At 33.2% G+C, this 15,559-nt stretch overlaps 1 protein-coding gene and 1 long non-coding RNA gene across 2 annotated transcripts in view; one reads left to right on the top strand and one right to left on the bottom strand.

Annotated features, from left to right (window-relative positions):
* Positions 1-15,559, bottom strand: part of LOC143052814 (neurogenic locus notch homolog protein 1-like) — a 314,515-nt gene that overhangs the window by 48,589 nt on the left and 250,367 nt on the right. The window lies entirely within an intron of this gene.
* LOC143051398 (uncharacterized) lies at positions 3,208-4,556 on the top strand. The gene is made up of 3 exons (XR_012970746.1): positions 3,208-3,442; positions 3,799-3,877; positions 4,438-4,556. It is a non-coding gene; the product is annotated as an uncharacterized LOC143051398 (long non-coding RNA).

Genomic DNA, 15,559 nt, shown 5'->3' with positions numbered 1-15,559 from the left:
GAAATGATGAAACACACGGTGCGATTATAGCGGTTTTCTTGACAAACACTTTTATTCAAGAAGTTTGAATCAGATTAGAGTTAGGTTCCTACACACCTGACGTTTCACAGAAAGCGAGATATTAGGAAGAACAATGAATTAATTGTCGGTATCTTATAGAAAACATACATGTAACTGTTGAAGATAGACGAAAACTTGAATTTTTCAAGAACATGTTCAAAACATTTTTTTTTGTTTTCTTTAAAGTGTAGCAAACAATACTTATATCAATTCAATATCGAAAACAATCTTTCAAATTCCTGACTTGATATATTTGGTAGATCCCTTTCCTAATGTCGATATTGTACATGGTGTTATAGCTAGATAAACCTCTTATTTGTATGACAGGCGCATACCATTGTGTTTACAACATTGCGTTAACAAATCAACCAGACATATTCATAATATACATAACAGTTCTTATCCTTTCGTTTAATGTATTACATCATTTCATTTGCCATTTGATTAGCGAATTTCGTTTTGAAGTTTTTTTGGAGTTCAGTATTTTTGTAATTTTACTGTTTAAATGTAAAACGGGTACATCAGTCAACATTGTGTTATAATCTTATGAAAAGTAAGCAAAACCTGAAGCATTGGAAATAATCTGCTGTTTTTTTTTAAATCAAAAAGAGTTGTGTGAAATAATGAATGCACATTACACGTATTATCATGATTATGTCTATTTCAAACAGTTATTAAATCAGTCAACATCAAAATTACCAAGATGTTTTTCTCGTCTCGGCTTGTTCTTATTTAAGGTAGATGGAGAGTCTGAATTCTAATCGACAGAATTTTTTAATAATTTGCCAAAATGTAGTTTATATTATGCTTCTAAAAAAAATAATGAAAATTATGGGTCACGGGTCTTATTTTCACGCTACACGGTGTTCACATTTGACAGATTTTGTATATATTATGCATCGAAAACCCAATTTTCTGCAATAACTTATAAACTACACCATTCAATTTTGAGATAACTTACAAGAAGATAGCTTTAATTGGATGCTTTCAGTTAAGAAAAAGAAAAAATGTGTTCACCGGACCCGTTTTCTTGGTACATTATAAAAAATGTAAATTCCTAACACATTCTATTGTAAAAGCACCTTAATCTGAATTATCTGTCCTTGTATTTGAGTAGCCACCCCTTATGTGGCAAAGTTGGAAAAAGATTAATCAAACACAAGTTTTCTTCTTTTCGTAAAATACAACCATAAATATAATAAACATGTCATTTTCTATATTGAAGTGAAAGTTCTTAAACTTGAATTGCCTACTACTCAAACATTTGAACATTCTATTAAAATTAGAAATTGCTTTCTGGTATTTTCAAATCCAAGATGGAGGAAGACACCCTATCTACCTTAACTGAAATAGTTAATCCGAGAAATCTTATACCCAGACACCTGTTCCTTTGATATTGTGTGTGTTAATTATTTAAATTTAAAACTGCAATATAATGAAAGAATTTGTAAAGTTATACCTGTGTCATGTCGAATCTATATTAAAGATCATAATACCAAGAATTACTTTAAGATACAAACTACGTTATAAGTTGTCCTAGTTTTCAAGCGATTTGTAATCTCATCTTGATCGTAAGAAGTTTTGTGTTCAGACATGACACTATGTGTAATATATATTTGAAAACTGTAGATTTATAATTAAATCAATAGCATCGTTTGAAAAACCGAAATCGATAATTGGTTTTGTAATCCATACAGCATATGTTGTAAAAGTGTTAAAAATTGACCCAATACTTTTTAAACGATCCAAATTCAAAATCGTGTATAAAAAAATTGATTCACATACATACGGATCTTTCTTTTTTTATTTTTGCTAAATTGTGCTCTGTCTGTTTGCCTTTTTTATGCTTCTCCGTTACATGTGTGTTTGTTTTGTTTACACATTCTAAAGTCACAAATCAATTAAGTCTATTATAATATGGTGTGTTAATACACTAGTTTACATTCATTCTCCTTTTTATACCATTTCTATAGCACTTTGCTGTCTTATCATGCTGTTTGTATAGTGGAAGATATTAGCAAGCAAAATCGAGTGAATTGTGCAAATGATGATACAAGCATGAAAATTACCACACAGCATCATTATTATATAATGTTTAAGAAATAACTGCTGGCCATTTAAGTTTTTCAAGATTGCCACGGCCATTTTCTTAAATGACTGTTTACTTCAGTTTGAAAATACTGATTTTTCTGGAAAACTTTTCTATGAACTTCTTTTAGTAAAAACCAATTATCAGGTTTGGCTGCTACCTTCCTTGCATCACATATTTATAAAAAATAAATATTTGATATATCCAGTTCTTGGGCATGCGCGAAAATGTAACAAAATGCTTTCAAAAACATTAAACTATTTACTATATATTAGTGCTTTTGGATTTCTAATGATATTATGAATTGGTTTAATGATATTTTTCAAGGTTATGATACACATGTGTTTTTAACTTTTTTGCGAATGTGCAAACTATTTATAGACATCAAGAGCTACTTGTATGCATTACCAGGCAATTCTCAGTTATTCGATGGATAAGGCGAAAATGTGGTGATTGCCGGAGAATCATCAATTGTAACTGCAGATCAGCCACTTTTTGAAATGCCTAAGCAAATTCACTGGGAATGACCTAATTTATACGGAAAAGATAAGTTTGTCGTCATGTTTGGTGGATTGCACATTGAAATGACTTGTTATAAAACTCTGGGTGATATATTGCGGGATAGGGGATGCACATGTTGTCTTTCTGAAGCCAATATTACAACACAAAGAACGGCAGATTCTTTTTATGGATGTTCCAATGTACCTGGGACCAGACAGGCGCATCAGAAAACTGCATGTATTTTGCTTGAATTGTTAACTTCGGATTATGCAAGCTAAACTCAGAATATATAACTATGTCATGACTCTCGACCACAGTTTCATTCCTGGCGTTCAATTATAAATTAACAACGTCTTCTGATTTTGGTATTATGCTCATTTCATGAGTGAGATTTCGTACTTTAAAAGGTGTAATACCACCAAATCATGGTACGTCACATCTGGTTGCATACGAAAGTAGGCCTAAAAAAATATTCCCTTGAATTTGACAGTTGTAAAAAATTAACCCTGCATTTCAATGCACTTAAATTTTTCTGAGTCGTAAATATTTATGTTGGGTGTCTGAAAGCATCATTCTTTTTTTATTTGATGGTCTTATAAAATATTTTGGAACGTTAAGGTTACATAGTTACCAAAGCAGGTAACCAGTAAATAACAGTGTAAAAATTGGGTTGTCTACCCTCGGCGGTGGTTACTTTCTTATATGCAATGAAATGTAGTGTGAAATTTTCACTGTATCACTGGAAAGGATTGAACTTTACACATGCAAAGTATTTCTTTGGTTGAAATAAAGGTAAATACTGTACGATTTTTTTAAAAGTGCCAATTTAACAAAGACTAATAGGGAAAAATCAATGGTGGTATTACACCTATTTAGGGAAACTAAATGTGCACTCGTGACCCTATTGTACTTTCATTTTTAAAAGTTATTAATAAACCAGTTCATACATTGTAAACATGGACTATTCGGAATGGATTTAGACACAGAAAGTACGTTTGAGGTAAAATTGCATTGAAATGGGGGTTTACGGGTGTTTTCTTAGTCAAATGGATGGACAGACGAAGCTGTATTTAGATTAGTGTGTTGAATTTTAAATTACCCTTACAGTATTTGTTTTGTTTATACAACATGTGAATTTTTTATTTCAGTGTTAACCATGTTCTGAAGAGCATTCTGTTGAAAAATCTTATATGTGAATTGGTCTTCAGATGACACTTCAGCATTAAAGTATGTATCAACTATCATCATGTTTTTTTTGTTTTGGCCGCAAAAGTTTACAATTTGCTATTGTGCCGTCTACATTTTGCACAGACAATAACTCATCTAAACACTTATTTGTCCTGGATTTATACACATCAGAATCCAGTCTCACATACTTAAACTTTTGATTCTTACCAATTATTTTTTGTACCAGCATTCCAAGGGACATAACCATTTTTAAAAACATTTTGAGGTATTTTTTTATTACTCTTTCTCCCCATTTTCTAATGTAAAATACAAGAAAGTGGACTTTTTGTGTAAATCTATTAGAAATAAACTGTTATGAGTAAATGAAAAGACTTTGATACCAGTAGCAATAAATGATTGACTGAAAGGGAACCGTTATTTCTCACACTAGGGGAACAGACCAAAAACTCAAGTTACACATAAGGGCTTATAGAAACTTCCGTGTAGACTGTTAACATTTATAGAGACAGTTCTTTCAGCTAAAACACTTTAATTATTGATTTAACATTACATTTATTTTATTTTTGTGGGAAAATAATCACATTTGTTTTATTTTTTAGACAAAAGATATCAAGTTTTGATGAAAAAGGAAGGAAGGAGGGAAAATGGACCAAAACAGACCAAAACAGACCTTCAAATGAACTCTAAAAGGTGCAATAAAATTGTTTATCATCTTAAAGTTGTCTTTTGTATTCTATTTTTAGTCAACACTGCATTTTATAATGATACACTGAAATTAGGATTTTTCGAAGAAATTGGACTGAAATTGCCGTAGGATATGGCCTTACATTATAGTGATTTTCTCTGAAACTATAGTTCTGACTGAGACAAAACTTGACAGTTATGCTTGAAATAACTTGCAATTGGAGGGGAAAAATTGCATTAAGTTTATTTGACATTTAGGTGTTCTTTAGGTGTAATACCACCAAATCATGGTACGTCACATCCGGTTGCATACGAAAGTAGGCCTAAAAAAATATTCCCTTGAATTTGACAGTTGTAAAAAATTAACCCTGCATTTCAATGCACTTAAATTTTTCTGAGTCGTAAATATGTATGTTGGGTGTCTGAAAGCATCATTCTTTTTTTATTTGATGGTCTTATAAAATATTTTGGAACGTTAAGGTTACATAGTTACCAAAGCAGGTAACCAGTAAATAACAGTGTAAAAATTGGGTTGTCTACCCTCGGCGGTGGTTACTTTCTTATATGCAATGAAATGTAGTGTGAAATTTTCACTGTATCACTGGAAAGGATTGAACTTTACACATGCAAAGTATTTCTTTGGTTGAAATAAAGGTAAATACTGTACGATTTTTTTAAAAGTGCCAATTTAACAAAGACTAATAGGGAAAAATCAATGGTGGTATAAAACCTAAAAACAGTCCATATAAAGCATGATAGCGTATTGTTTTAGGTGTTGATCGTGTAAATTATGCTCGATCGTTACCGACCTGTCTCCAAGATATGACTTCCCTTTCCAAACATCACCCACAGGTGGCAATGGAATTTGAAAATGATAGTTTCACTGTACGTAAGACCAGCAAATGTCTTTCTTATAACACAATTTATCAGGCACACAAACAGAATAATGCAATTGTAAAGGGCGATGTTGGTGCCATAGGATTAATCAAAGATCCAATTTAGACAAATGGATAGTAGCTGGACCAGGAGTTAGTATACTAGAAATCGAATTTGAAAGATGTTGTGGTTTAGGACATTCTATAACAGATGAACGATCTAATGAAAACTCTACGAAAACACAAAAAGATGTCTTTAAACAGCTTTAAAGGCTTTGTAAAGTGATGAACGAGTTTGGGAATTCATTTCTAGAAGAGTCGTCAGATTTGTAAAAAATATACTCAATTTAGGAAATTGATGAACAGATAAGATATGTAAATAAACTCCAAGGATATTAGTTCAAACAATATGAAGATCTTTTGAAGCAAAGGTAAAACGAAGGAGAACCTGCTTTTTACATGTTTTATAACCAAATAAAAATAACAGCTTCTTATTTTGGCCGCAAAAAGAAACTGGAAACGTCTTTGTCAAAAACAAAGCTTTAGAAAAAAAAGAGATTGCGATATCTTTTCTAGACTTTTCATTTCTAGTCACAGTAGACAGTTTACTTGGAATATTTCTTTATCAATAAAACCAAACTTCTCCTCCGTCTTTATCTCAGGATGTTTCTTGAAATAGTGGTATTAAATCGCTGCAAATGGGTTTATTTGAAACATTCTGCGATTTGCTGATCCAAATTCGATCGCATTTATCGTCGATGGGGCAGCAATGGTTAATTCCAGATCACAAAGTTGGGCAACATTATATGTGCGTACTTTTAATATGTGTTTAAATACAATTACAAATATGATATGAATAAAAAAAAAGAAATGTAATAAGTTGTAAGTAAATTACTCGTTTTATGTTTATTTCAAAATTCTATTAAATCGGTCAACACTAAACTAACACGAAACTAGGTAAACAGGTTTTTCTTTCGTCTCAACTTCTTCTTATTTAAGGAAACATTTATTCCTAAACATCTTATAATGTACCAAGACACCTGTTATTTGTGTTGATTTATTGAAAGTGTAATACTTGAAAATTAAACTCTGCAATAACATAATTAATGTATTTGTAAAATTATAGCTCTGTCATGTCGAAACTGTATTGAAGATCTTATTACCAATAAGTATTAAAAGATACAACATGACTTTATAACATGTTATAAGTTGTCCTACTTTGGGGTTTCCACACGAATTTGTAATCCCATCGTAAGAAATGAAATATTTTGGTTTAAATATGTATTTGAATAATGTGGTTTTAACATTAATTCAATAGTAACGTCTGAAAAACCAAAATCCAGTAATCTATACCTGATATTAAAATCTGCGTTTATCTCCTGTACCTCGTGTGAAACATAAAGATGACGAACAAAACCATTATTTGAGGTATATTACATGTATTATTACAGGTATTTACAATTAAATGACAGTTTAGTTTTATAATAGTTGATCAAATTTCATCAAATTCAATTTAAACAGTATAAAATATTTACCTCGGTTCATTTCTAGCTTTATAAATGTTTTTTAATGTTTATGCACAGTTTGATAGATACAGTTTATATTTGCATTGTATTAACTAGATCAGTATCATGCACAACGCTAAATGTAAAAAACAAAACAGTATTTACATTGAGTTCCTTTTAAGATTCGTGTTATTATAATTTAAGATAGGATTGATAAAATACAGACGTTACTGTTTAGCAATCTAAATCAGTGTTTTAAAAAGCTATTAACGCGTTTCTGTAGCTAAGCAAACGTTTTAAATCGATTGAAGGTGTTTCGGTGATTTTTAGCAACAATTGCAATTTTGACCTTATACAACCTAATACAAAAGAGGATACACACGACAAAGTTAACCCGGAGTCACACATTCACGATTTGTACCACACTCCTTGATAGTATCATTCCCGATTAGAATTCCTCAAAAGTCTGATTAAGGTCCCGTGAATCGTGGCTGGAAATTCATATTTTAATTGAAATTTGTAAAATAATTTATCACTAGGTCAGTCAATCCTTTCACAAAATATTAATATGACATACTATTAATTTGTTAATGAGGAATAAGGTTAATAAACTGAACTGACTTTTAGAATATTGAAAATCCAAGAAGAAAAATATAAATATCAGAGATCAATATATATCAAGCAGGTAATTTGTACTGCATTTCAATATGTCTGCAGTCAAAATGTACCAGAAACAATGAAAACATATGGTAAGGCCTCTGTCTTAAAAATTGACCATTCGAAAGGTTAGAATTTTCCGTCCAGAATGATATAAAAGAAATACGGTTCACCAAAGAAAATCAAAGAATGATTCGTACAATTAATGGTACTAGAAATAGAAACAATAACTAACTGAACTATCAACCACTGCAAAAAAATTAATAACCAGCAATATCATATTTCATATAACAATCAAATGTGACTATGTTACATATGTTTTGCAAGGCACACAACAACCAAACATGTTCAGACATCATAACGATATCACGAATATGTCCAGACAGTTACGATTTGAATTCGATATATCAGAATCTTTCACGATTGGTATCCGACTATATAAAATCGGCTGAGTTTCCCGGAATGGTACACCCCAGTTTTTGGTGGAGTTCGTGTTGCTTAGTCTTTAGTTTTCTATGTTGTGTCGTCTGTACTACTATTTGTCTGTTTGTCTTTTTATTTTCAGCCATGGCATTTTCAGTTTATGTTCGATTTATGAGTTTAACTGTCCCTCTGTTCCTTGCTGTCGTTGGTGTTTGTCCGACCTCTCTAGACTACTCCTTATCCGCAGGCATCTGTTACGAAAGTAAACGACTCCGTTAAAGCCTCACATTGCCGATCAGCCGATGACTTCTAAGCAAAATGGAAATTTCCGTATGCATTTGGAGCACTGGATTGCAAGCACGTGAGGGTAAAGTGCCAAAACATATTTTGGTTAACTGAACAGGATTTTTGTCAATCATACTACTGGCCCTCGTCGACGCAGACTTCAAGTTCATATGTGTTTGTGTTGATGAAAGTGCGTACGACGCTCAACTCTTCAACCAATCTGAACTAAGGAATTTGATTGAATAACATACTTATTTCCAGGCAATAAGGTGAACACTTATATATCATGTCTTAATTTGATGCATTCACATAAGACTTGTCTCCAGATTTTTACATAAGTTAAGTAATGCGATGGTTGCAATGTGTATTTGTTGGGTTTCATGTTGCAAAATTTCTAGTTTTCTATATCGTTGGATGCTGTTTGTCTTGTCGTCGTTTTTTATTTTTCCTTATGAATGTTTCGTTGTTTTTTTACCTTTGTGTTTGATTTTTCTTGGTCTCTCCTATACGATTCGTAGTTCGTATAGATATCGGGTATTAGTCGAGTTGGTCTTAGATTCAAAATAATAATGGTCGCAGTAATCGGGAAGCGATCGGGAGATAGTCGGTTTAATCTTAATCAGAGATCACACAACATGACAATGATCGAGAAACGACGGGATATTAGTCGCGCAAAGGTCGATATGATCGAGTACTGGTCGATAATATATTTGTGTTCGTACCAAACTCGATCTGTACACGAGCCCTTCTCGATCACTTCTATCTCTACTTGACAAATTCCCGCCCTTTTCCCGATCAAATGCAAGTGTTTTTACAAACTGCAAATTGTTTATTTCGAAACATTACACACAAAGCTTTACATTTACATCCTTGAATAAACTTTACTAAGCTAATAGTGTTATTTCATTTATACACAACTTTGTTTAAACCTTACATTTTGAATTAAAAAAACATTTACGTTATTACAAAGAAGGACGACAGATACCAAAGGGACATTCAAACTCACAGATCGAAAAAAAAAACTAACAACACCATGGCTAAAAAAGAAAATGACAATTTTTTCAAAGACGGTGTTTTTAAAGCATTTTCCTTGATAAACGCTAATATGCAAGAAGTCTGAAGCAGGTTATTGTTAGGTTTATACACACGTGACGATCAACATACAGCGAGATATGACAACAAACAATAAATAATATGTTGGGATCTTATAGAAAACACAAGTAATGAAAGTATACGAAAACTTGAATTTGAGAGTGTACTTAGGCAACTGAGGTCTTGTGAAATTCTTGACGAAGGTTCGATTAGCAGTACTTCCGATCATTTACCGATAATAGTAGAACTTTTAATAGATAATAATCCACACCGAATAATGAATTCGTATAGCAAATTTCCGGCTTGGCATAAAATTAATGACGAACATATAAGAAACTATCAAGAAGCTATGGACGTACCAATAAAATTGTTAACCGACCGAATTAATTCAGACAATGTAGATGTAGATACTGTTAACACGGAAATCGAAAGCATTTTACATGCAGCGGCAGATTCCGTTATTCCTAAGTGCGTATTTAACCCATATACAAAACCATACTGGACACCCGATGTAAAGAAAGCTCATCAGACGGAACGCGCAATGCGTAAACGATGGCTGGCAGATGGACGGCCCAGAGGAATGAGTCATGTGTCGTATAAACATTACAAAAAAGCCAAATATGAATTTCGGAATGTGCAAAACGCAGCTTACGAACAATATATTCAAAAATGTTACGACGACTTAAACGAAGCAGCTGAGTGCGATATCCGGTTATTCTGGAAACTAGTAAAAAGATGTAAACCATCAACATCAAGAATTTATCCGGAAATTATCCATAATGGTGATACATGTAATGATCCAGAAAGCATTGCGAATGCCTTCATGGACTATTTTTCAAACATTTGTACAACGGACAATACTGACACTTTTGATACGTCAAAGAAGCAATTAATTGACAGTGCGTATTCAGAGATTTTAAACATCTGCTGTAACTCCAATGAGAATATACCTGGTGGAGTCATCAAAGAATGTGAAGTGCGCGATATTGTCAAATCCTTGATGCGTAAAAAAGCCAGCGGACACGACAAAATTCAAAACGAACATTTGATATACGGCGGAGAAGTTCTTATCCGTTGCCTTACTTCATTTTTTAACCTCATAGTGAAGAATGGTCGTGTTCCTTATGACTGGAAGCTTGGTTTACTGGTACCACTTTTTAAAGGAAAAAATAAACCTAAAACATCTCCTGACAGCTATCGCCCGATTACACTTTTGCCGTGTGTTTCAAAGGTCTTTGAGCATGTTATAAAAAACCTTTGCTAATCATATTGGAAAACATAAACTTCCCTAACTGTCAACAACAAGGATTTCAGAAGAACCTCGGTTGCCTAACAGCTTCCTTTAATCTACATGAGACAATTTTTCATAATCTTGAATTTTGTAGTAAGATTTTTGTAGCTTTTCTTGATAGTAGGAAGGCATTCGACACAGTCTGGAGACTTGGTCTTATGTACAAATTGTTTTAACTAGGTGTGAACAATAAATTATGGGTAATAGTCAATGACTTTCATACAAACACCAAAAGTGCTATGGTTGTTAACCAGCACCAGTCAAATTTTTTCCCAGTGTTAGAAGGTGTAAGACAAGGTAGTGTGCTGTCTGGTTTACTGTATTTAATTTTTATTAATGATTTAATATGTGAAATTGAGAAATGCAATCAAAACACAGGTATATACAGTATCAATTGTGGTGCACCTGCTATTGCTGATGACATATCATGTATTGCCACGTCCCCATTGTCTCTCCAACGCATGCTTGATGTGTGTTTCGAGTACTCTAGAAACTGGCGGTTCTGTTTTAACGCAAGCAAATCAAGTATTATGCAATTCTCCATAAATACAAGAGAAAACAATGTTAACTTCCACTGGTGTATTGGAAATAAGAATATTCCATTATCTGACAACTATACACATTTAGGTATTAAACTTAATTCTCGATTCAAAACTAAGAACAGAACTATAAATGCTTGTAGAAAAGGTAAAAACGCATACTTCGCATTGAAAGGAGTAATGTCAAGAGCAACTAATCCATCTGTATTATTTAAATTATACAAAACTGTTGTCTTACCAAGCGTTCTTTATGGCTGCGAAACATGGAGTAACCTCAAATCCTGTGATATAACGACGCTTAATTGTTTTCAGCACTTCATTGTCAAACACATTTTAGCTTTAAAAACTTCTACCAGATCTGATATGTGCGAGAGTATTATTGGAATTCATCCGATTATGAGTTTTATTCACAAAAGAAAACTGTTCTTTTTTCAAAAACTGTGTATGTTAGATAACAATTATCTTTCAAAAAGAATATTTTTGGTTCGACTATTTTCATTCCTTATAGAACCTCACCGCCGTCACTATGGATACATTCCTGATATTATTGACATTTAAGAACATATGGACTCATTCAATATCTTACTGAATATATCGATACTGGTAGTTTCCCATCAAAAAGTCAATGGAAATCGACTGTTCACAAAACAGTTAACGAACAACAGTCAGTCAACTGGTTAAACCGTATTGCGTTAGATGACAATTTTATACGTTTTAGAAATATTCATAAAACAGTTTCTATGACAAACTTCTGGAAAAAAACAAAATCGTTTGCAGAAATACGAAATTCATATCTTATTACAAAACTGTTAGCTGATATACCAAATTCATCAGGAGATAAATGCGTCGAATGCGAAAATGACTTTAATGATGTATATGTACATGCATGTTGTTCCTGCACTTGCACTATAGAACTGCGCGATTTGTGGTGGGATATTATCATCGAGAATTTTTCGCTACCACTTTATTTTGAACTAAGTGAATATGATGATGAAGATATATATCAAATTTTGCTTGGAAGAGTTCCATTAAATTTAAGTGAAGAACATTCGGAGTTTGAGAGGCTTTGCCACGCCCATGTGATTCAGTGCTTAGCATTATATGGACGATGTGTCAGGTTAAGCAATACATGATATGTCATCAATCGAGATTATATAAAACCTTAATGCTGAGAGACTAAAGTGTATATAATTGTCTGTATATGTGAAAAACTGTTCTGTATCTATTTCGTTTATTTTGTTGTTGTCTGATATTTAGTTAATTGTATGTATTCATTGTATCTCAATTATGAGGAAATAAAGACATGAATGAATGAATGAATTGTACTGTATTTCAATATGTCTGCAGTCAAAATCTACCAGAAACGATGAAAACATATGGTAAGGCCTCTGTCTTAAAAATTGACCATTCGAAAGGTTAGAATTTTCCGTCCAAAATGATATAAAAGGAATAAGGTTCACCAAAGAAAAACAAAGAATGATTCGTACAATTAATGGTACTAGAAATAGAAACAATAACTAACTGAACTATCAACCACTGCAAAAAAATTAATAACCAGCAATATCATATTTCATATAACAATCAAATTTGACTATGTTACATATGTTTTGCAAGGCACACTACAACCAAACATGTTCAGAAATCATAACGATATCACGAATATGTCGAGACAGTTACGATTTGAATTCGATATATCAGAATCTTTCACGATTGGTATCCGACTATATAAAATCGGCTGAGTTTCCCGGAATGGTACACCCCAGTTTTTGGTGGAGTTCGTGTTGCTTAGTATTTAGTTTTCTATGTTGTGTCGTCTGTACTACTATTTGTCTATTTGTCTTTTTATTTTCAGCCATGGCATTTTCAGTTTATGTTCGATTTATGAGTTTAACTGTCCCTCTGTCCCTTGCTGTCGTTGGTGTTTGTCCGACCTCCCTAGACTATTCCCTATCCGCAGGCATCTGTTACGAAAGTAAACGACTCTGTTAAAGCCTCACATTGCCGATCAGCCGATGACTTCTAAGCAAAATGGAAATTTCCGTATGCATTTGGAGCACTGGATTGCAAGCACGTGAGGGTAAGTACCAACACATATTTTGGTTAACTGAACAGGATTTTTGTCAATCATACTACTGGCCCTCGTCGACGCAAACTTCAAGTTCATATGTGTTTGTGTTGATGAAAGTGCGTACGACGCTCAACTCTTCAACCAATCTGAACTAGGGAATTTGATTGAATAACATACTCATTTCCAGGCAATAAGGGGAACACTTATATTTCATGTCTTAATTTGATGCATTCACATAAGACTTGTCTCCAGATTTTTACATAAGTTAAATAATGCGATGGTTGCAATGTGTATTTGTTGGGTTTCATGTTTCAAAATTTCTAGTGTTCTATCATGTTGGATGCTGTTTGTCTTGTCGTCGTTTTTTATTCTTCCTTATGCATGTCTCGTAGTTTTTTTACCTTTGGGTTTGATTTTTCTTGGTGCATCTTTGGTCTCTCCTATACGATTCGTAGTTCGTATAGATATCGGGTATTAGTCGAGTAGGTCTTAGATTCAAAATAATAATGGTCGCAGTAATCGGGAACCGATCGGGAGTTAGTCGGTTTAATCTTAATCAGAGATCACACAACATGACAATGATCGAGACACGATGGGATATTAGTCGCGCAAAGGTCGATATGATCGAGTACTGGTCGATAATATATTTGTGTTCGTACCAAACTCGATCTGTACACGAGCCCTTCTCGATCACTTATATCTCTACTTGACGAATTCCCGCCCTTTTCCCGATCCCCTCTTTATATTTCATTGCAAACAGTTAAAACTACAAATGCAAGTGTTTTTACAAACTGCAAATTGTTTATTCGAAACATTACACACAAAGCTTTACATTTACATCCTTGAATAAACTTTACTAAGCTAATAGTGTTATTTCATTTATACACAACTTTGTTTAAACCTTACATTTTGAATTAAAAAACATTTACGTTATTACAAAGAAGGACGACAGATAACAAAGGGACATTCAAACTCACAGATCGAAAAAAATAATAACAACACCATGGCTAAAAAAGAAAATGATATTTTTTTAAAAAACGGTGCTATTAAAGCATTTTCCTTGATAAACGCTTATATTCAAGAAGTCTGAAGCAGGTTATTGTTAGGTTTATACACACGTGACGATCAACATACAGCGGGATATGACAACAAACAATAAATGAAATGTTGGGATCTTATAGAAAACACCAGTAATGAAGGCATACAAAAAGTTGAATTTTTTAAGAACATGTTAAAAGACAAAATTTTGTTTTCGAAAAAAAATGTAGCAACAATACCTACATCAATTCAAAATCGAAAACAATCTGTCAAATTCCTGACTTGAAATATTTGGTAGACCCCTTTCCGAATGTCAACAATGGTGAATTGTACATGATTGTATAGCTAGATAATGATTGTATGACAGGCTCATAACACTCAAGTATTTTATCATTGTGTTAACATGCTAGACATACCGGTTGTTGTTCTTTCGTTTGATGTATTTTATCATTTAATTGATTTTTTTTAAGTTTCTTTGGAGTTCATTATGTTTGTAATCTTTCTTTTAAAATGTCAACATTGTGTTAAGCCTCGGTCAGACCTTACCGGATAGCACGAACGGACGTTAACGGATGAAAATAAAAGTTGTCTCTTGACAAAATTGTTATCCGTTGGGAGTCCGTTGATTTACTGACCCGATTAAACGGACGTGTAACGAATGCGTAACGGACACACACCGGATATGCAACGTACGAGAAACGGAAACGTACCGGACAGAACGGATGTTGAACGTACATCCAACGGACGAGTAAAGGCGACAATAATAATACATGTGAATCGTATAAATATTCAAAATGTTTCTGTGTTACTGGTTTTAGTTTGTTCTTTAAAATGCCGCAAAGGGCAGTGTCTGTCCTGAATAAGAGCTGCATGATTGTGAAGATGTGCTTTTACTCTAAGATCGATTATGAATAACAAGAATTCGTGAACCTTAAAAATCTCACATACCAATAATTGGCATTTCTGACGCGAAATTTACAATTGGCATTTATTCGTTTCAGATCCGTTCATCATCCGTTTTATCCGTTATATGTCCAGTAGAAGTCCGTTTCTCATTCGTTCAACATCTGTTTTATCCGTTAAACGTCCGGTAGAAGTCCGTTGGTGAATTTTCTTCCAGACCTCCAACGGATGTATAACGGACACGTAACGAATACAAAACGGAAACGAAACGGACGAGTACCGTACAAAAAGGACGTCTAACGGACGTTCAACGGACATTTTATCCGTTGGACGTCCGTTCAAAGTTTTGAACATGTTCAAC

This window comes from Mytilus galloprovincialis, chromosome 11 (assembly GCF_965363235.1).
Source record: "Mytilus galloprovincialis chromosome 11, xbMytGall1.hap1.1, whole genome shotgun sequence".
Lineage (NCBI taxonomy): Eukaryota > Metazoa > Mollusca > Bivalvia > Mytilida > Mytilidae > Mytilus > Mytilus galloprovincialis.
The sequence above is the reverse complement of the archived record's forward strand: the minus strand, read 5'-3'. Positions and strand labels throughout refer to the sequence as shown.